General features: G+C 41.7%; 1 long non-coding RNA gene across 1 annotated transcript; it reads right to left on the bottom strand.

The window, feature by feature from the left end:
- Nucleotides 1-16,799: 16,799 nt before the first annotated feature.
- Nucleotides 16,800-18,300, bottom strand: LOC127341270 (uncharacterized). The gene is made up of 3 exons (XR_007875391.2): nucleotides 17,975-18,300; nucleotides 17,178-17,262; nucleotides 16,800-17,095 (listed from the first exon to the last, which is right to left on the bottom strand). It is a non-coding gene; the product is annotated as an uncharacterized lncRNA (long non-coding RNA).
- Between the last annotated feature and the right edge of the window lie 4,461 nt (nucleotides 18,301-22,761).

Genomic DNA, 22,761 nt, shown 5'->3' with positions numbered 1-22,761 from the left:
GGTACCGACGTACCGTTGATGATGATGTCGAGCCAGATGGGCAGCAGGAGGCCCCAGTTCAGACTTCTGCATGTGTCTCATCGCCGAGATGATCGCAGTTTACCATAATAGCATAGACTCTGGGAATCAGAATCGGTGTACCTAATTTCATTTTCTTTGCTGATTGGTTGGGTTCACACTTGCTATCAACACTTCTGTTTCTCAGGGCTCCTTCACCCACCGTACCGCAAAGGTCGATTCGGCCGTCTCCCCTCTTGCCTAGCGCGTAAGCTGCCGTCTTGACTCGAAGGAAAAGGCAGATGCGCAGCCTGCAGGGCACGATCTTTGGCAGGAGCAATGGCGATGACCGGCCATGCAACTCGGTGCTGCATTGACAGGCTTATAGAGAGGGATAATGTTGCCGGAATGAGTATGTAGCACAGGGGCAACCTGCCTCTCCATGATGATTTAATGAGCTTGTCGGCCTCGCTGCCCACCTCCCATCAAACAAATCAACCAAAATACGAGCTTGTACCTGAACTGCACCTTGAAGTGGTATAGATGAACGTGGTCACCTAGAGCTCGCTCCCTCGCTGATTGTTTAACAGGCAAATCCAAAGAACCTGATGCAGGAACCGCACGGCATGCCGGCTACAAGATCACAGGCTACCAGATCCATCAAGACAACACTGAAGTATGAAGTGTCATATGATCTGATACCTTTCCCAAATCGCACGCCTAATAGATCTTCAATCCAATGCTTAAGTAGCAGGTTATCAGGTGCACACAACAATGTTTAATTATTTTGGATTGATCGTTTATATGCCATTGAATATTTGCGCCATCCAGTTGTTCCATTCAGCTATATTTTCTGTTTGGATCATATTTGAATTCTGCAGGCAAACAAGATTACTCACTAGAGTACTATACTGGCATATGCATCGTTCTTGGCTATCTATATTCCCTTACAAACTTGCCCACCACCTATTAGATATTATGTGTGCAATCTTCAGTTATATTTTCTTTACCTGACACTGAACATACAATCATCATTCGCTCACATTTTCTTTTTCTCTGGCTTTGTTCAGAATAGCCCGCTATGGGTTTTAGTATTGTACAAAATCATGACCTTTGAGCAGAAACAAATATAAAACGAGAGGAGAGTCAGGCACCAAATTGGAGGTATCATGTGTCAAAACGAACAGGCTCTTCTCGAATAGTCCTCCATGGCGACAGGCGACATGCCCTAACCTCCCCCAAAATCCCCAATCAAATCCTATCCTTCTTCTCAAATCTCTCCAATCCGATCCCAGATCCTTAGCCTACCAACCTCTACCCTCCCTCTCTTGCCCAGATTCGTGTTCTTTCCCCCTCTTTGCTTCTCATCCTAGTGAGTCAAAGCCTTACCTTATCTGCTCCAATGGAAGATGGTGATGAGAGGATCTCGAATCAAAGAAAGGAGACCGACAAATCGGAAATACCTGACTTAGCACTCACCATGCAGGCAATGAGTTTATCAGATCCAGGGCTATGCAGAATCCACGGAAATCAAGTGATGAAGCAAGAAGTGTTGGATTTCTCTTGTTGCTTGATAATGAAGGTAGCCAGCACTGGTGCAACTCCAAGATCCCTCTCGCAGCGGAATCTGGAAGAAGCAATGTCCAGAGCATGGAAGGAAAAATATCATGGCATCACCCAGGTATCAAGCTCAGTCTTTATGGCACATTTTAAATCGCAAGAGGATATGGTCGCAGTTTACATAAAGCAGCCTTTGGTAGCAAGTTCAGAAAATTTGCTAGTTGACTGGTTTGATCCTTCCCTGAATGCTACATCAAGCTCAGACTATAAATTTGATAATATCCTTGTTACGGTTAGAGCTTATGGAATTCCCAGAAACAAAAGATCCATTAATTTGCTGAAGAACATACTTAATCAAGTTGGAGAAGTATCTGATTTCCATGTTCTTCAAGAGAGCAATCTTTTTGCAAAACAGGATTATATTTGGGGTACAGCAAAAATAATGGTAGCAAAGCCATTAAAGGATAAGGCTTTAGTGAGTTTCGAGGACAACTCATCAACTGTTGCTTATCTCCATTATGAAAAAATAAAAAGAGCCTGCCTCTTCTGTGGAATCTTGTTTCACAATGTTCAAGACTGCAGTTTAAGAAATAATCTCATCTCAGAAAGGCAGAAAAGGAGACAGTCTAGTGCAGATATACCAACACACAGATTCGGGCAATGGATCATAAATGAGAAGCTCATACCGGCAGAATTAATCAACAACGCCAGATTGGGGGAACAATCATCAAATCAAGAAGGTCTTCTTATTCTTCAAAAGCTTCGAGATCTATTTGCTCAAGATCCCAAAGGCAAAGGAGAAATGATAGACCCTTATATTAGTAGGACAACAGAGAACAGACAGAAAGAAAATTCAGCAGGGCAGATCCGTTCCTGCTTTGCATCAGATGCTATGATTCATCAACAAGGAAATGAAGGAATACTTTCTCTACCAACTACAATGGGACAACATCAAGGACAGAAACGTGTCATGGAAGACACAGCTCAAACCAGTAGAGGAGCAAAGGCTTTAACTGAAAGAGAAAACAATATCATTCAACAACCCAATATAGAGACATCAGTTATTGGAGATATTGGTGAAAGGATGGCACCGGCAAATTTACAGTTCACCTCAACTATCAAGAATCAGCCAGCAAACCTTATCACTCAGAAAGATAATGAAGGAGTTGTCTTTCCTCTGCAGTTTCCGGAAAAAATAAATAGTTCAAAAAGGTCTGCCCCGCCTACAGAAGAAGTCAATCAACCAATAGCAAAAAAGTTTTGGCTTCTCAGAACAATCAGTCCAGCTCTCAAGAAATTCAAATGCAGTCGGTTATGATGGAGAACCAAGGAACACCTACAATACTGCAGTGCGCAAGGAGAGCCACTCCACCATACAACCCGGCCTTATCTCTCAACCAAAATGCTCAAATGATAAATGAAACCTTGTTTGGTCACAACACTGCAGTAGGTCAGAATATTTCAGCCAATCTAGGTATTCTGGGAGCAGCTCCAAATCTGCCTGTTCAATCAGACTCAAACACTCACATAAGCAGAGAAAAACGTAGGCCTTCTGGATGGGATGTACAATCACAGAAAGGGACATCTTTTTACAAGCCAGGAGCAAATACATGGAAAAGACACACAACAGCTACCAATGCTAGAAAAAATATGTGTGCTCAACGAACTCTAGCATCACCATGCAGATCGGATGCTAGTAGTTCTGTAGCTGCTTCTTATGACCATGACCCCTGGCCACTGCACACGCCAGTAGTGTCTGGTTCTCAGGGCGTGCAAGATTCTAGGCGGGGAGCTTTCTCGTCTCCGCAGGCAACTGGGGAACCATATCAGGCACCGGTAATGTATAACGCAGGAATTCATCAAGGAGTACAGGGAAATCAAGGAACCCAAGTGAATAATGCGCACAACATGGAAAAACAAGAAATTATAGAACAAGCTCACAATGCACCAGACATAGATGCTCAACACATTGAGGCAGCGGCGCCAGCCTTCAAGGCGCCACGGGCGCCATGAAAGCTTTAGGATGGAACTGCCAAGGTATGGGCAAGAACCTTGGCAGTACTAAAATGCTTCATCTTGCCAGGATGATTGGAGCGGCAAAACCACAGGTATCTTTTATTTCTGAAATTAAATCTTCCAAGGTAAGTTCCTCTGACTTGGTTTCTAGATTTCATACGGGTGGGCTTTGGCTGATGTGGAATGATGACCTCAAGCTCACTGTTCATAGTTCTAGCTTCTATGTAATATTAGCTACTGCCACTATTCTCTCTAGTAATCAGCATTTTGGTCTCATCTGTATATATGGCGACCCGTACCATCGTCAAACTTGTGATATATGGAATCATGTCGCCTCTTTTGTGTTTGATAACCTTAATCTGCCTATGCTTTGTATGGGAGATCTCAATGAACTGTTGAATAGTGCAGATAAGAACTCTCAAAAGCTTAATGTTACCCGTATGAATGCTTTTCATGCTCTTATTAAAAACTGCGGGCTCTTTGATTTAGGATTCAGTGGTCCTGCTTATACTTGGACTAATAAGAGATTTTCTTCTAATCCTATTTATGAACGTCTAGACAGATGCCTAGTCAATTATGAATGGTGCACTAACTTCCCTGTTTCCAATGTCTATAATATGCCTATCATTCACACTATCAGTGATCATGCTGCTATTTTACTGTCTACTGATGGTCCTGTTAAGAAAATTAAAAGCACTTTCAAATTTGAAAATTGGTGGCTTAAAGAAAATGATTTTCAGAATCAGGCAAAAACGGCTTGGAATAATTCAAAAAATAAAACTTTCTGGAATAGAGCTAAACATCTTGCAGGTCAATTAAAAATCTGGTGTAGAAAGAGGAAACCATTACAGGAAGAGCCTGATAACATTCAAGAACAAATCAAGGAGATTCAAATGCAACCGCTGGAGAAGCAAGACCATAACAAAGAAGCTTCGTTATCAATAAGGTATGAACAAACTCTTACCAAGCTTACTGATTCTTATATTCAAAGAGCTAAAAAACATTGGATAAGAGATGGCGACAGAAATACTTCCTTCTTTCATAGATCTATTATTAAAAGAAGGAGAAGAAATGCTATAATTTCTATCAAAGATGAAAGTGATGTTATGCAGCATATGCCTGAAAAAATTAGTGATACCTTTGTTAGCTATTTTAGATCTATTTTTGCTTCTTCAAATGCTAACACTGGAAGGCCTTTTATAAACTCTCAACTCCCTCAAGATTCGAACGATTATACTTACACGGTTCCAGATGAAAAAGAGGTAATTGAAACTCTCAAAGATATGAAGAGAAATGCTTCGCCTGGTCCTGATGGATTCAATGTAGAATTTTGCATAGCAACCTGGGACTGGATTGGAAAGGATGTAATGCAACTGGTAAGAAATTTTTTCCAAACAGGTGTCATGCCCGCTCATATCAATGATACTCACATTGCTCTTATTCCTAAAAAATTGGTTCCTTTGGTTCCTGCTGATTATAGACCTATTAGCCTATGTAATGTTATCTATAAAATAATTGCTAAATGTATTGCAAATAGGCTTAAACCTCATTTACCTGATTATATTCACCCTTCTCAGCAAGCTTTTATTGAAGGTAGGCGTATAAGTAACAACATTATAATAGCTCAAGAAATTACGCACTCCTTTGCTCTTAATTCTTGGAAAGGAAAAGCTTTCATGCTTAAAATTGACTTAGCTAAGGCTTTTGATAGATTAGAATGGGGGTTCATTGTTTCAGCTCTTATAAGAAAAGGTTTCCATGAGCATTTCATCAACCTCATCTATGCTTGCATTTCCACACCCTCGTATTCTGTCATCATCAATGGTCAACCTTTTGCAAATTTCAGAGGTGAAAGAGGTATAAGACAGGGTTGTCCTTTATCTCCTTATCTTTTTGTCCTTTCCATTAATGAGTTATCTATCAGCCTACAGGAGGCAATGAGAAACAACAATCTCGCATGAATTCAATTGGGACCCAACTGTCCACGTATACACTCCCTTCTCTTTGCAGATGATTTATTAATTTGTGGACATGCGTCAGAGCAGGAGGCAATAAAAATGAAGCAAATCATGCAAAGTTTCTGTACCATTTCGGGACAGACTCCTAATTGGATGAAATCAGGTATTATTTTTAGCAAGAAAGTAGATGCCTCAACTATTACTGTCATAAAAAATATTTTCCAAGTGCCTAACATTGACAATAATTTCATCCATTTGGGTCACCCCCTTATCATACCAGGGAAAAATAGAAATGCTGCTTATAAATTTGTTATAGATAAGTTTAAGCTAAAACTTTCAACTTATAAAGCTGATCAACTCTCGCATGCAGCAAGATTAGAGCTTATAAAATCGGTCTTCTCTTCTATCCCTATCTATTACATGTCGAATATTCTCTTCTCCAAAAAGTTTCTTGCTCAAATTAAAGCCATCATTAGAAACTTCTGGTGGACGGGTGTTAGAGGAGAAAGCAGTTCTAAAAGTCTTTGTCTTCGTGCTTGGAAAGATATCTGCTGCCCGAAAAATGAAGGAGGTCTTGGTATTAGGAACCTACAGGCCATGAATCAAAGTTTGCTGCTTATGACCACTTGGAGGCTTGCGGATAATAAGGAAAGTTTTCTTTACTCAGTGCTAAAATCAAAATATTTTCCTGATTCCTCAATTTGGAGACCAAATGTTAATACTCCTAAGTCTGCCTTTTGGGCCTCTATTCTAAAAATCCTCCCTATTCTTAAAGAAAATGCTTTCTACCAAATATCCACAGGTCAAATCTCTATTTGGAGCTCGCCTTGGTGTGAAGGTTGGAATAATATTTATGATGCTCTAATAGTTCAAGACAACAATTTTGTTTATCCAGCGCAGGTCAAAGATCTTTGGTCCCCAAATCAGAAGATTTGGAATACTGATTTAATAGACTCGCTCTTTCAGGAACCGATTGCAACCTCCATAAAGCAAACAACCATTATTGATTCATAGGAAGATGACATACTTTGCTGGAGATTAACTCAAAATGGGAAATGTAACTCCAAGTCAGCTTATAAAGCTTGTATTCAGCGGCTTTACGAACAAGGGGAGCCAAGACCAGCCCAGGTAAGTCACCAAACAACGCAGCTTCTCAAACTTATATGGAAAAATAAAAATATCACTCCTAGAGTTCAAACTTTTGGATGGAGGTTACTGAGAAAATCCATGCCAACAGGAGCCAGAGCAGGTAAATACTCCAAACATATAAGCAAACTTTGTTGCAGGTGTGGAAACGAAGAGAATGACAATCATCTCTTTTTCTTATGTCCTTTTGCTAGAGCGGCCTGGTTCTCTAATCCTTGGTATATTAAAACTGATCAAATTTTACAGCCTAATAGCTCTCTATCTCAAGTCATACTGAATCTGATCAATATGAATCATCCTTTCGGATCCATAGAAAACATTCTTACCTTTCTTTGGTGTATTTGGAAAAATAGAAATGACTGTCTTTTTAATAAAAAAGAGAATCAGCCATCCCAGATTATTCACATGACTAATGCTATTAATAAGAATTTAGAAACAATCAATGTTGGGCAGGAAATACTTGACAGGGATGATGCATCAGGAATAGGAGGAGGATACAACAACTCAGCTACAACCCAGGGTAATCAAGTGATGACTCAAGGTCAATCTTTAAAAAATGATCTGTTTATAACAGGTAGCAAGATTTACTCGGATGCGGCCTGGAAAACAAAGAAAGCTCTAGGTTCACAGGGCTTGATCACCACTGGGATTGGCATATTCTGTCATCTTCAGAGGAATGGAATACAGGAAAAAATTCTCATTCAAGCTTCCACTACAACGGCAGTGTCTTCTCCTCTTCTTGCTGAAGCAATGAGTCTAGTCCTTGCCTCCCAAATTGCTGTCAAGCTGAATGTTCATGGAGCCACATTTTTGACAGATAATTTAACTCTAGCAAAGGCAGCGGCAGCAACTACGATCACTGATAATCAAGTTCCTTGGGAGTTAAGAAATCAGATCTCGGAGTACCAGAAGGCATCAAAACAAATAGAAGCGGAAGTATATCATATCAAAAGAGATCTTAATGGAATCGCTCACGATTGTGCTCAACAGGCAATTAGACAGGATCAGTCTATGCCCATCTTTAGTTGTTCAAATTCAGCTCACTTAAATCTTCATACGTGTCCTGTAGCTTCCTCTCTTTCTATCTTTCAACCTCAGGGTATTGTATGGCATGATGTAAACTGTTTACGAGCTGAATGAAATTTTGGCGCCTCCAGCGCCCTCCCTTGTTCAAAAAAAAAAAAAAATTGGAGGTATCATGAAGGTGCGTTCACAATAAATACATCATTGGTCGGTTCCGTCTTTTTACCCATGATTTTCATTTGTGGATGTTATTCTTAGAGTAAAATGCATGGTACATCATGGAACTTGTCCGTATAAAGCAGTTCAGCCACTGTATTCAGTAAAGTTTAATTTACGGTCATGGAAGACGTGTTGTCGGCTCACGTACGGTCACTGCATGTGGTACATGTACATATCTGCCCACGTGGCATGGTGTTGACCGGTCAGCAGCGCGTCTATTTTACGAAAATTCCAATAAAATAATTGACCGTTGTCCTCCCGATGGATTGACGGAGGCTCTGCTCTCCAAATTGCCGTACGCCTGAGGTTTTACCTCAACGCAGCACCGGTTTTGGCTACCGTGAGCCTAGACAGGCTACCTAGAAGCTCTGCCTTGCTCGTGTTGGTCTTCCATGCCGAAGAAATTAAGGTGTGGCGCCGGTAATCGGCTGATTGGTCACCGTCTTCTCCGTCTCCTGCTACCATCCACCGTTGAATGATCTCCTCTTTTCTTCAACCCTGTAGCTCCTGCTCGGCCGGATGGATTCAATGGGGTCTATAGGATCATGTCGAAGTGCTCCCCCAAGCACCTATGTGTTCCTGTGTTCCTCCAACACGTGTTCCTGCTGTGGCCATCTCTTTCGTCAACCATGCATGGTGTTGCATCGGTGCTCTCGTGATTCCTCTGGCTAGACGAGCACCGGCTGCTAGGTCGAGAATGGAATTCGGGGTTGGGTGGTGAGGCGGTGTTGGCGTGGTTAGGCAAGGACGCGCGCTAGCGTGCTAATACAACAGCGGCGGCGGCGGATTGGGGCTTGAGGCGAGAACGAAGGGAACCAAACCTTATCAACGGGTCGGGTGTTTTCCAGAGATAAGAGATGTGTAGGTGGTTTCCTGTAAAAAGTACAATCGGTTGGGACAGTTCTGCCACTACCATACGGGTCCCATGCAACCACGTCACAAAATATGTAGCTAGACCATCTACGGTGATGGTACATGAACCTGCAGTGCGTCTTTGATACAGTGACGGAAGTGATTTATACGCCACAAGTTCCATGATGTCTCGTGTATTTTACTCTTATTCTTATGTATGGTTTGTCCCTGGCCTCTGTTGTCATTACAAACCATGTTTTTGTTGTACTCTTTCATTGACAGAGCCATAAAGGTTTCCCTTCTTAGTTTCTTCCGCTGAACTGTCAGGATGTGTGGATGGTTGCGACGAGATCGTCCGGCAGGTGCCTCCGCCTCCATCGCTGGTGTAAGCATTTGTATTTTCTGCCAAAATTGTGGTTATTTTCTGAAACTTGAGAAGCTATCCTCATCTCCATAATTATTTGATGCACATATTTCCCTTGTTTTCTGAAGCATGATTAATTTTAAAATTTTATTTTATTTCCTTATGGGCTGCTTGAAATCGATGATGATTCAAGCATTAACAATGATGTGGTTGTGCTACTTAATATTTATAATTTTATTTTATTTCCTTCGAGCTCTCAGATCAGCATTAATTACTCCCTGGACGTAAAACTCGCGCTACCAGGATTGCTTATACTTGCTTATGTGGTGTGTTTTTCGATGGCACCCTTCAGTTGTCGTGTTAATAATATTGGCTCTTTCTTTCTACTATGAAATCTTTTAATCTTGGCACTTAGTTTATACTAAAAATCTGAATGTTAAACAACTTTTTTCCTATCGATCTGAAAGGACCTCAAGATCTTAAAGGAGAATGTTCTCTTTGGGGTTAAAACTTTAGCCATGAAATCCGAATATATAATGAGAACTGAGAACCAATAACATGTAATTCGAATTTGTGTTTGTGCCTAATTGATTTAAGTTCTTTATGAGGTGCTACATAGAGTTGTCAGACGACCTGGGTTATTAATTTTCTCGATTGGCAATACGATGACCATCTGGTAATAGATGTTGGCCATTATTAAAAGCACAATATCATGATTATTTCATGTTCCTTCAGTGCATGAATATATAAATATGTAGCAGCTATCCACATTTTCTTCAGAACTAGAATAGGGTAATATGTCTACAGTGGAACTAAAATTTCCAGAATTGAGAATCCTTTATGTGTAGCACCATAATATCTTGTCTATTTTCTTCTGACCCTTAATGATGTATTTAAGGGAATGGAAAAACGCTTGTGTTTTCCCAAATTGCTTGCTTTGCAGATTTGTTTTCATGTATCTCTTACTAAAACTAGCTCTAGCCTATAGTTAATTCATCAAAAGATAGTTGTTTTGGCAAAGAAAACAAGTTAAAAACTCACATATAAAAATTGCATTTGTCAAGTTACATGACATATGCTTGTAATTTTTATTTACTACACAAACTTTATCACCCAGGCGGGCAAATCAGCATGGCCTGAGAACCAGAAATGGTTCAATTGGGACTTGAGAGTGAGTGTGCATACGGAAGATGCCACATGCAGAACAAGCAAAGAACTTTTCAACATCACAAGTTATGTCAGTATGTTTCTACTCTGTAGAGAGTGGTACATGGTGGAATGAAAACACCTCAAGTCTCTGGACAGCAGTTCTTTTCTTCAAAAGCTTCTGAGGTGATCATGTACAGATATAAGATCAATTAAACAAATTTGAACAGTATTTCATTTTGCACTAAAAGGAGGTTTGTACTCAACGTTTTCGAGTGGATTTTTATTTGTAGAGATCAATGGCGCCTTCATGTCAGTGCAGTTTTGTAACTTCCATATCCTTGAGACAAGGAGGATGTGTCATGTCCAAGTCTACAATATGCTCAACGTCTTGACACATACAGGGGTGGCTTGACATCAAGATAAGTTTGTTGTTTGCAGGTGTACACAACACAATACAGTTTGATCAAAATTTGTATGTATGTTTGTTGTTTGATTTGCAAGACACATGTTGCTTGAGATTGTGGCATTCATGTTTATAGAGACATGATGCAAAGTGAACAACTATATGAACAATTTCTCTTTCCATATTACTGTTTTCCTTAGCTTTTGGTCCTATGAAGTCGTTTTGACTATCACATCAAAATAGGGATAATAAAAGAATAAGAGAATTTAAATCCAAGATTTATCTAAGAAACTATTTAGAAACATCAAAGTTCTCAATCATTTCATCTACCAAATGTCCCAAATAATAATAAAGAGAGAACAATAAGCAAAAATAGATAATCCATAAAAATCCGTGTGTTGCATTTTTCTTATAGTTAATTCACTTAGGAACCAACAGTAAACATCGAATTCTATAAACTTAAAAATATGTAACTTTCATATCGTAGTGATGAAGAATATTAATAGGATGCTTCGGTAGTTTAAATAACCCAAACGATAATGATGTCCTCATCGGCTGAATGGTGTTGCCGTAAAAATGTTGGCACAACAATCCAGTTTTGCTTAGTTCCAAAACATAATTCATTTTTTTATCATTTTTATTTAAAAAGCTTCTTCATTTGCAGCTCATCCACGCCACCACATATTTTACATGCAAAATTAATTTGAGGGACCGTGGCAACGCACGGGCATTCAACTAGTTATAGCTAGCTTAGAAATGCACAAACCTACTGCTCCAATATTATTTCGATCAGACATAGTTGCAATTTCTAGCTGAAGAAAACACAAATCATTGAAGGGGCATTATAGACTTTTCTGTATACAACTCAAAACAATAAGCTGGGATAGTGGAAGCCGAAAAGAACTGAACTGCAGTTTCTCCCAGACTTATTTTCACTATGGTTTCTTTGGGCAGCTGAAGCCACGGTGGCTTACGCACAAGCTCGTGCCCAAAAGAACTGGGCCTAAAACTTTTAGGGAGCTTCAGGGTACGCCACCAAATGGCACAAAGGTTGGGAGCTAAAAAAAATTGCAAAGGAAACATCGATGCACCAGCACCGTACTCCGCCACGAGTGCCTCCCACCTGAGCTTGCACTCCCCAGCCACACCCCCCTGCGTCCTCGGGGAAGGCCCTTCTGCGTTAGAGTAGGCGAGGTCTTCGGCGAGCACGCTTCCCTTCTACAAGGTGGAGAAGGAGCTGGCTTAGCGGTTTGTCTTCAATGGTGGAAACCGCAGCAATGAGCACAAGTGTCTCGATGGCGGTCCACCAAGCCGAGGTTGTGAATGACCATAGTCCACTTCTAGAAGGTGGAGACGGAAAGGGCCCAACCGTCGTTATCCATGGCAGCGGCCATGTCGACCAGCGCAAGAGTCTCGGCAAGCAACTCGTGTTACTTCTTACAACTCTCTTTCATGGGGCAATTTGCAGGCACACAAAATGTTATTGTTCTGCGAATGCAACATATAAGAAAATAATTAATTAGTACTGAATCATTTTCCTATCAGACTACCAGATTCCTTCAACCGCATATCAACATCTTGGAGATTGTACATCTCAGCACTTGTGGGGGATGCTGCAAGATCAGATGAGAATGCAAGTACTCCCTACGTCTAAAAATAAGTGTCTTAATTTTTTCTAGTTTTCGGATGTATCTACAACTAAGATGCGTCTAGATTTCCTCGAAATAGGTTTTCATCCCACTATATTAATATAGCAACCAACGGATACAGGAGAAACCACCTATGTGTCTAGATATATCCGTATTTAGACAAAAATAAGATAATTATTTTTGAACGGAGGTAGTAGAAAAATTTAACTAAGCAAAACATCTGAGAGGCGTTCCCTTATAAGATATATGTCCCTTTTCCAGGAAAGGGAATGTACAACTTGGTCCTAAAAAATAGAAGATTGAGGGAACAACTAATTACCAAAAATAAAAAATCAAGGATGAGCCAAATAAGTTCTACCTTCGAAGGCGATGCACATGGAGTTGAAAAGCATGCATACCAGTGCATATAGAACCCTAAAGGGCATGTGGCGGAGCTCCCCGCCATCGTCCTCCATCCCACGGGTCAGCTCCTAAAATGCCTTCGCCATCAGCGTCGTTTCTATTCCCTTCATGTTACCGACAAAAAACAAGACCATGTGTTGGAGTAAGAATTAATATTACAATTACAATCTTATTGCATAACTTCAGATGTTTCAGATTACAATTTACCTACCGGATTTTTTATGTGATCTAAGCTAGCAGGCTAACACTTCCTGAAACTTCACTGAACCATTTTTTGTTTTTTCGAGACATTATTCACCCCTTCCATTATCATCAGCCAGCTGAGACAACTATGGTGTACTTCAACAACAGGTTGAGTTTCAATATCCAAAATATCAGTGGAAGCAATCTAGAGATGGTTGTATCATCACGACAACTGCAGATTTTGAAAGTGCACTTTTAAAGACATAGAGAGTCGACATAGAGATTCCTGAAAGTGCACTTGAGGCGTATTAAGGTCACTGTTCAAAAAATCGGCCGAGATACCGATTTATCGGCCGATTTATCGTGAATCGGGTGGTAACCGATAAGATTTTAGCATCTCGGCTAATTTATCGCTACACCGATATTTTGGCCGATTTTCAGTCTGATGACCGATATTTTGGCCGATTTTCAATGAAATTTCGCTGAAATTCGGTATGGCAATCGTTATTTTTGTTCTATTGTCATGTAGAACTATACGGTAGCTCAAAATTTTCATTTTTATTGATTCAAATGCAAGAAATCAAGGTAATACTTTTGTTCAATGCTTCAATATTATCTATGCATAGCATATTATATAAAATTTAGTGATGAAAATTAGAATTTACAAAAATTAAGCCGATAAATGGCCGACCGATAAAATCGATTAATCGTCCGATAAGCGATTAATCTCCATTTTAAGGCTGAGCGATAAGTTAGCGATTCAGTAAAGATGAGGATACTCATGTGGTTCGTGTATAAAAAGGTGATTTTAACAAAGGATAATCTTGCTAAGAGGTATTGGAACGGGTGTACTAAATGTGTCTTTTGTGGTTCGCAAGAAACAATTGACCACCTTTTTATTACATGTCCGTTTTCCCGTCTTGTTTGGAGAATTGTATATTTTACATATAATATTCCTCCTCCGTCAAATGTTACTAACGTTTTTGGTAATTGGCTTAATGTAGTTGACAAGAAAACTAAGGCTCGAATTCGTGTGGGACTTTGTGCTTTAATTTGGGACTTTGGGCAATTTGGAATTGACGAAATGATGTGGTTTTTAACAGAGCTGCCAAACCAAATTTCTTGCAGGTTATCTACAGAACTGCTTTATCAATTCACATGTAGTCTACCTCCTTCATATGGAGCAGCGAGAGCCTATGGATATTGGATGCCATCGGCTGATGGCGGTCGTTCAGGCTATCATCAACCAGGGTGATTGGATGCATACTAAACGAGTTCAAGATGCATAGAGGTTTTTTTAAGTTCCATGTTTAGATGGCTGATTTATGCTGCCAATTTTTGTGATCCTTAAGTTGTAAACTCTTGATACTTGTTCAAACTATGCAATAAAAGTAAAGCCATGTGTATCATTTTGATGCAGAGGTTGGGGCTAAGCTCCTGTTTTGAAAAAAAAAATCGACATACTCATGTCTCTTAACTCTCCATACACCACACCAAAGCTCTGAAATGCTAGTTGGAAGAGAGCATTGCATTGGTATTTCATGGCCTTGCGAAACAACAATCATCAACACAACAAGACTGAACAAGTATCCTAAACCAGTATCCAAACACACGGCTAGCATTGGACAAATCAACAACTGAAACAACTTTCTTGTATTAAGAGTTCACTATATAATGTGCAGTGGTTTAAAATTTTGAAATTGAGAATTTTATAAATACATAAATACGAGGATGACTAATCATGACTGTAAGAATGTGAACAAAAAATAGTGGTTCATGGTGACCATGAACATCGAGCATGCAATAGCTAACGAAACAATTAGAAGCCAATTTCTAGAACCAAGGCCAATTCCTCCCAACATTAAGTAAAACCTAAAAATTGTCGGTCATCCAAATCACTCTTCTCGGAGTGCCCTCGGAGAACGAACACGCGTGCAGTTGCTAGAGGAGTTACCTGCCACGCGGAAACTCGGGAAACTCCAATTCCAATTACAACCGAAAGATGCCGCAAAGCCTGTACCACCTTCTCCAGCGCAGAACCGGCGGTGCACGCCTCCTGTGGCACCCTGCGTGCCACCGCCATCTTCCGCGCCCGCGAACGCCATCACCATGTCGATGCCCACGTCTGACATTGCGTACATGGACAACACCATGACTACGACATCATCATGACGCCAATGTGGTCATCACCGCCGCTCCTTGCTTCTTTCCTGCACCAATAATGCTACACATATGGACGTTGGGCTACAAAATTTGCTTACGGACACATTGTCTTGTTAAATTATTTGTTGGAATACTTTCAGTTCGGTCCACAATAATCTCCCGCATATGCTAACTGATTGACACATCAGTCCGTAACAAATTCCGTAAGCACCTAGTCGTCGAGGACTTTTATAGTACCCCCAAGTAAACATGGGCCATCCATTTTGGCCTATCGGGCGGCTAACGAGCACCTGTACTCCACTACCTGGACATAGAGTACCAGCAAAAATCAAAACTGAAACATGCGGAGTACCTCCACCGGAGGGTCAACAGATAATTTCTCATAGTTGTTTCCTCCCGGTAGGGGTGTTAGCATGTATATTTCTTTGTGTGAGGGTGTTTTTGCGTTTTCTACCTAATTCATCTCAAACACTCAAGCCATCTGATTTCCTGGGCGAACCCTAGGTTCCTGGCGGCGGCGGCGGAGCAAATGGAGGTGGAGCCGACCAGGAGGGGGCGAGGCACCGCGCGGCCGTGGCGTGCATCCCCCCGACGGATGCGCGCAGCAGAGGCGACCTGGTAGGGCGACGAGGCTCCGTCCGGGCGTGGCATCCAGGCCGTGGAGGCGGGCGAGGCGCCGCGCGGCTGTTCGGCCTTCGGCTCCCAGACGAGGCGCCGCTGGGGCGTGGCATCCAGGCCCTCGACGGATGGGCACAAGGTTAGGCGCCGAGGAGGTGGGCAAGGCGACGCCCGGCAGTTCCGCCGTCGGCTCCCTGCGGCGGCGAGGTGGGGGCAAAGAAAGGAGATTAGCCGGCCTGGAATGTGGGCGAGGCTAGGCGCGGCCGAGGCGTCCGGCCCTCAGCTCCCTGCGACCGCGAGGTGGGGCAAAGGTAGGAGTGGTGGTTGGCTCTCAGCGCCGGCGAGGATGGGGAAAGGGAGCAGCGGCCGTAGCAGCTATGTGATCGACTTCCTCGACGGATGCAGGTTGCAGCACCTCTTCGAGCTGAACCGAGATGAGCATCGACAAGTTCGGAATGCGAGGATCATCCAAATCCTAATCCCTCTTTTTTTCCGTATTACTACCTGTCAATTGCTTAGCTATGGAGTTCGAATTGTTGTTAGATGCCGTCTCTGTTTTGCTCTGGTCATCGAAATTTCTCCCAACGGACAGTTTTGAGTTTCACAAAATTCAGAGTAACGAATTGAAGTTCTGGCACAAGAAGAAGTAGAACAAAAGCGCCTCCACCTTAAACACACTGTCCACGACCAGTAGATCAACAAATCTCCTGAATGGCTGTTCTGAGTTGGACCAAACGCAGACGAACAAAGTCAAGTTAATAGAACAAAAGCACATTCAGCGTAAACGGACTGTATGATGCAATGGATTCATCGGTATATCTTGTGAACGAGAAGGAACAACGCATTTTACAATTGGAATAACAATTTTCTGATTACAAGTAGAAGCACATAGCACATGACAAGAGACTCGGAGACATGAGACTTGAAGACGAGAAATGCAAATCTAGGAAATACTGTAGACATTTCTGGTTAATGCTAATATTGTATGTAGCTAGAGGGTAATGATTCCTACCGTGCAGAGTAGTCACTATCTATGATGTAACCCTTTCTTTCCATGCAATATTCATTCGATGCTAATACAGCTGAAGATTCAACAATTTCGAACTGGAACATGTCTCACTATCAACACAATGAACAAACAGGCAATATGTATCATCTTTGTCCATAAGCTTGACTAGATGAAAACACACAGGCTGAAGGTTGAAGAATTTCAAACTGAAACATGTCTCACTGCCTATACAAGAAACAAACTGGCAGTATATATCATCTTGTCCATAAACTTGACTAAATCGGAGCACATAGGCTGAAGGAGAAACGGGTCAAGTGTGCCATCTTCAGCAACCAAACTGAATGTAGAAGGAACCTCTCTTATAATTCCGCTGATCAACCTCTCCTGTAATACAAAAGTAACCTACATAAGGTTCAACTAGAGCTCGTATGAGAAACAGGTCAATTTTTTATGGGCATGGCCTTACCTCTAAGTTGAAGCTGCTACTGGAGAGCATTTCTTATGTAGAGGTATGAGATGGTCTCACGTTTAGTTAGATGTACTTAGATGCTCTGTAATGAAGTAAATTCATTTTGGTGTTTTGCAAGAGCAAAAAAGTTGTTAGCAATAAATCTAGCTTGATAAGCCACAATCTGAACATCTAATCAGACCTAGCTTCATGAGCCACTAAGTTAATTCATATGCTGCAGGAGCCACATTGTGAACATCTAAATAAATCTAGCTTCATGATATGTATGCATCATTGTGATTAACGTTGTACTAATCTAATTGTTACCAATAAGCAAAAAATGTTAACCTGGTGCAAGCAGCAAATACATGATCAAAGCCACGAAATCAATTAAACTGTGTTCTGCTATGAGCAAAAGATCTACATATTCCAAAATGAGAAGGGCATGGTTATTTAGCTGCAATTATGTGGCTGCAGCTTTGCAGGAGCTAGCATCAGGAACAACTGCTGCCTTTTTCAACACTCATTTAGTTCAAATATCAAAACCAAGTACACCCAAGCTTAATTGCATGTGAAAATATGAAATTATACAAGTTGATGCCTGCCTTTCAACTACATTTAGTTCTGCACACAACTATTCAAGAGGCAGCAGTGAACTGAATGGAATTCATCAGCCAACACTCCCAGCGTGCTACGGGAATTAATTATGCTAGTCTATAGAAGGAATCAACAATATGAATATGGCTATGCAAATCTATAAACTACACACAAGGTCACCGTCTCTACCAGATTACACAAGTTCAGGAAGTACTTACATGCGCCCTGGAGGTCGAGGATGCAGGGCAGGGGCTACCAGCGGCGAGCTGCTGGTTCAAGAACGCCAGTGCGGCGGCAGGATGTGGCTCACGGGTACCGGGGCGTAGGGCCGGGAGACGTGCGTGGGCGAAGTGGCGCTGGGTGGACGTCATCGACGTGGCGCGAGGCGGGCGATAAGGGCGGAAGGGCGGCACAGTGGACGGCCGCGCGAGGGTGCAAGCGGCGCCGGAGGCAGGGCCGCGAGGGTTGCCGATCGCGGCGGACGTGGGGGCGCAGAACAGGGAGAAGGGAGGCGGCGCTCCTCTGCTCCTAGGCTATCATCACGGGGTGCAGGGTAAATATGCAAATTGACCTTTTGGCACTCTCAAAAAATTATGTTAACTCTCAGAAAATTATATTACACACTTGTCCCTGATCACGGACGGCCAGATCGCCTTGGTACTCCATCCTAGAGTTTTGGAGTACCGGGTACTGTAAAATTCCTCGTTCCTGCACCTCAGGATCATCATCTTTTTTAGATCGGAAGAGAAGAAGGGAGCAGGAAAGATAAGGAGCATACAATTTGCTTCTATACAAATGACATACTCGGGAGATTAAGGGGAGCAAGAGGATCCCAATTATCTCGCAGAGACCTGCGTTAACGCAAAAGAGGGGTTGTCTCGATTTTTTTAGATACCTTCGTTAACAGGGAAGGATGGGATTGTTTCCTGATTTCAGATTTTGGTTGCATGCCGTATGATTAGTATTAGGAAAAGACATAATCTTTAATCGCGCATTAATAGTGGGATCTGTACGTGTTGGAGTAGGGGTAGTACCAATTAATTACGATTTATTTCTTGATTGATAAGGGACAATAAGGGGAAGGTACGGAAAGAGGGGAAATTTACCATGGAAAGTAGATTGGACGGATGGATGGAGCGGTTTGGATGGTTTCAATCTCCTTCACCAAACGCGTTGTACGACCTACGACCAACTCCAATATAATACTCCCTCCGTTCCTTTCTATAATGCTTATTGTTTTTTTGCATTTGTTTCATATTATAAGGGTAAAGCTATCTTTATTTTGCAGAAACCCCCTTCCACCGATTTGCTTAAGTTCTAGAAATAAGGAAACAATCACGTAGCTGATAAAAATCTGGAAACAATCAAGGTACCTGCTAAAAACGTGGAAACAGATCGTGATTACCAGCCCTGCTAAAAATGGATCAAAAGGAGTCCTTCACGCCAGCGAATAACGGGGCAGGGGAGTACTTCACGCGATCTGTTTCCATCTCATGCGATCGGTTATGGCAAGTCCACGATTTCCTCCGATCTGATTTCGTTTGCTTTTTCCTCTCTCAGATCGGTAGGGGGTTTTCTGTTAAAACGATTGCTTGCGCTAATTTCCATGCTAAAAATCAATAGACATTATAGAAAGGAACGGAGGGAGTAGTATAGATAAATCACGATGCAATTAAATAGTATAGGATTTGACTGAGCACGATCTTCTCTAAACCAGCTGTATCCACACGAACTATCATGGTGCATACATTTTGCATCCAACGGCTGATCAAATCTGGTTGCATTTGCACCCTGCATTGATTGGAAAATAGAACACACACGCCCGAACCATGCCATATATCTGAATCTCCCTAACCTCTTTTCCACCAAGTAGATGACCGATGCACGTACTGGCATTTAATAAAACACTATTTCTATTTTCAGGACGCCTTGAAATTAGCCAAACTCGGTTGGCTTCTCCACACCGTCTAATCAAATCTTATCTTATATAAAGAAGGAGTGGATGGTATTATGCAAAGATGTGTTCCGGAATATGAGCAACAGAAGATATTGAGAAAATGTCATGGTAGTGCTTATGGAGGACATCATGCTGGAGATAGAACTGCACAAAAGGTTCTACAATCAAGTTTTTATTAGCCTACTTTTTTAAGGATGCAAGAAAGTTTATTTTATCTTGTAATGAATGCCAAAGAGTTTGTAATATTTCTAGACGCAATGAAATGCCTATGAGTTCTTCTCTTGTTATTGAACCATTTGACTATTGGGGATCCGGCTGCGCGTTCGGTTAATTCGATTAATTCGGTTCGGTAAATACGGTTATTCGGTAAAGACGGTTTTAATACTTCGGTAAATACGGTTTTGTACGAGGATACGGTTCGGTTTCGGTAATAACCAATAAAATTCGGTTAGGTTTCGGTAATAACCAAACTAACCAAAGTTGACGCGAATTTTTGAATAACGGACAACTTTTGGCATGAATTTTCTAACAGTCAACAACCAAACCAAAATGTGTTCGATAGGTGTAAAATTTTGGCATGACCCTTTTAATTCACAGCCATATAACACATCCAAACAATAGTCTAAAAGTCTAACAGGAGAGTATTTATACATGTAGAGACGACACACAACGTGCAAATCTGTTCAGCTAACTCACGCTACAGAAAGGATTTTGGTAGAGAGAAGGGATACTATCTCAAGGCGTGAGTTCTGAGTTGTGCCGATGATGCTGTTGAGGACGTGAGATAGTTCTGATTAATCATTAACACCTGGAATCCGGCAACAACCACCGTTAGCTGCTTGCCCGACGCCATTACTACATGTACATGCCACATGCTTGAACCTTGGAGTAACCAAAGCCTTCGCCTGCAGCCATACGCTGATACGCTGCGACCCGTTCACTCCACCTCGATCCCTCCCCGCGACTCTTGGTCGAATTGGAGAAGAATTTGCTGGAGCAGCCACAGCACAGACCAAGCCGTCAGAACATGGGGAGCACTCCCGAAGTTACCTGGAGGCTGGAGGGTACTCGCCCGTGAGGCCGTGTCGTCCGGGTCAGGAGCTGGAGGTCGTCGTCGAGGCATGGAGGGAATGGAGCGGTGTATCCCGGGGGTGGGCGTCGGCAGACTGCCGAAGAGGTGCGAGCCGGACGGCGCGTAGCCAGCACCCTGCTAGGGTTCGCGTTCGGCGCCGCCGCTGTGCGAGCACGACGAGAGGGAGAACGAGCCTTTGCGTGTTCATCTATTGGGACTTGGGAGTAGTCGCTTAGTTGGGCTGGGCCTGGGCGTTTGGAAAACTTAGCTGGGCTGGTCGTTTCGGTTAATTTCGGTAAAAACTGCAGTTTTTCGGTTTTAAACCGAAATAACCGAAATTCATACGGTTAGCACTTTTGCTAACTTAAACCTAACTGAAAAACTGAAAAAACTGAATTTTGGTTACAGTTAGGTTTTTTTGGGTTCGGTTTTCGGTTTCGGTTCGGTTATGTGCAGCCGGAATTGGGGATTTGACTTTATGGGTCTTTTTCCTCCTTCAGAGGGTTATACTCATATACTTGTTGATGTTGATTATATTACTAAGTGGGTAGAAGCTATACCTATAAAGACTGCTAATGGTGAGACCTCGTTAAAAATGCTTAAATATGTTATTTTCCCTAGATTTGGTGTGCCTAGATATCTTATGACTGATGGAGGTTCTCATTTTATTCATGGTGGTTTTAGAAAGACCCTTACTATATATGATGTTAACCATAGGATTGCTTCAGCCTATCATCGTTAAACAACTGGGAAAGTAGAATTATCAAATAGAGAAATTAAATCTATCTTGTAAAATATTGTTAATAAATCTAGAAAGAATTGGGCTAGTAAGTTAAATAATGCTTTATGGGCTTATAAAACTGCTTATAAAAATCCTATGGGTATGTCTCCTTACAAAATGGTTTATGGAAAAGCTTATCACTTGCCTTTAGAATTAGAACACAAAGCTTATTGTGCAGTGAAAGAACTTAATAGAGACTTTAAACTAGCCGGTAAGAAAAAGGTTGCTTGACTTAACTTCTCTAGATGAATGGAGGAATGAAGCTTATGAAAATGCTAGACTCTTTAAAGAGAAGGTTAAAAAGTGGCATGATAAGAGAATTCTTAAGAGAGAGTTACATGTTGGTGATAAAGTTTTATTGTATAGGTCTCGTCTCAGATTTTTTGCAGGAAAATTACTCTCAAAACGGAAAGGACATTTTATTATTGAAGAGGTGTATCGTTTCGGTGCCATAAAAATTGCTTCGTTGAAGGATAACACTGCACAAGTGGTGAATGGGAAAAGACTCAAACATTATATTTCTGGAGATTCTTATACTGAAGATATTGATATTGTCCATTTGGTGACACCGGAAGAATTTATTAAGGAGCAAATCCAGGAATCTGCAGAGTCCGTTTTTTAATACGTAACCATTTTAGTAAGAAAAAGTTCGCGTAAAACTTTCTAGCTTATATTTTTGTCGTTTTTATTAAATAGGAAAAATTACGAGACGAAAACAGGTAGGAGACGGTGCCCAAGGGCACCACACCATCTCTAGGCGTGGGCCAGCCCCAGGCCGCGCCTAGTCCTGGTGGGGGCGCCCTGGAGCCCCTCTCCTGTAGGGATTCGTAGCATAGAAAACAAAAATTCCTACCGCAAGAACATAACAAGCCAAGATCTAATCTAGTAGATGGTAGCAACGAGGTGAAGATAAATATACCCTCGAAGATCGCTAAACGTTAACGAGATGGGAATGATTCACCACCACCAAAGGAGTAATTCATCATTGGTATTGGCATCCCCTTGGCTTGTTCCAAGCATGGGGAGTGCCGCGGTATCACACTATTATCTTTTACCTATTTACTTTTCACTAGAGTCATATCATGAGTAGTGAAGTTATCATATAGGATAGTTTGCAGTGTGGAAGTATCTCTCCTTTAATCGATTATCTATGTATCCCTTTATGTGAGTTGCCGTTATGGAATATTAATGAGAA

This window comes from Lolium perenne, chromosome 3 (assembly GCF_019359855.2).
Source record: "Lolium perenne isolate Kyuss_39 chromosome 3, Kyuss_2.0, whole genome shotgun sequence".
Classification (NCBI taxonomy): domain Eukaryota; kingdom Viridiplantae; phylum Streptophyta; class Magnoliopsida; order Poales; family Poaceae; genus Lolium; species Lolium perenne.
This window is presented reverse-complemented; position numbering and strand designations above follow the sequence as displayed.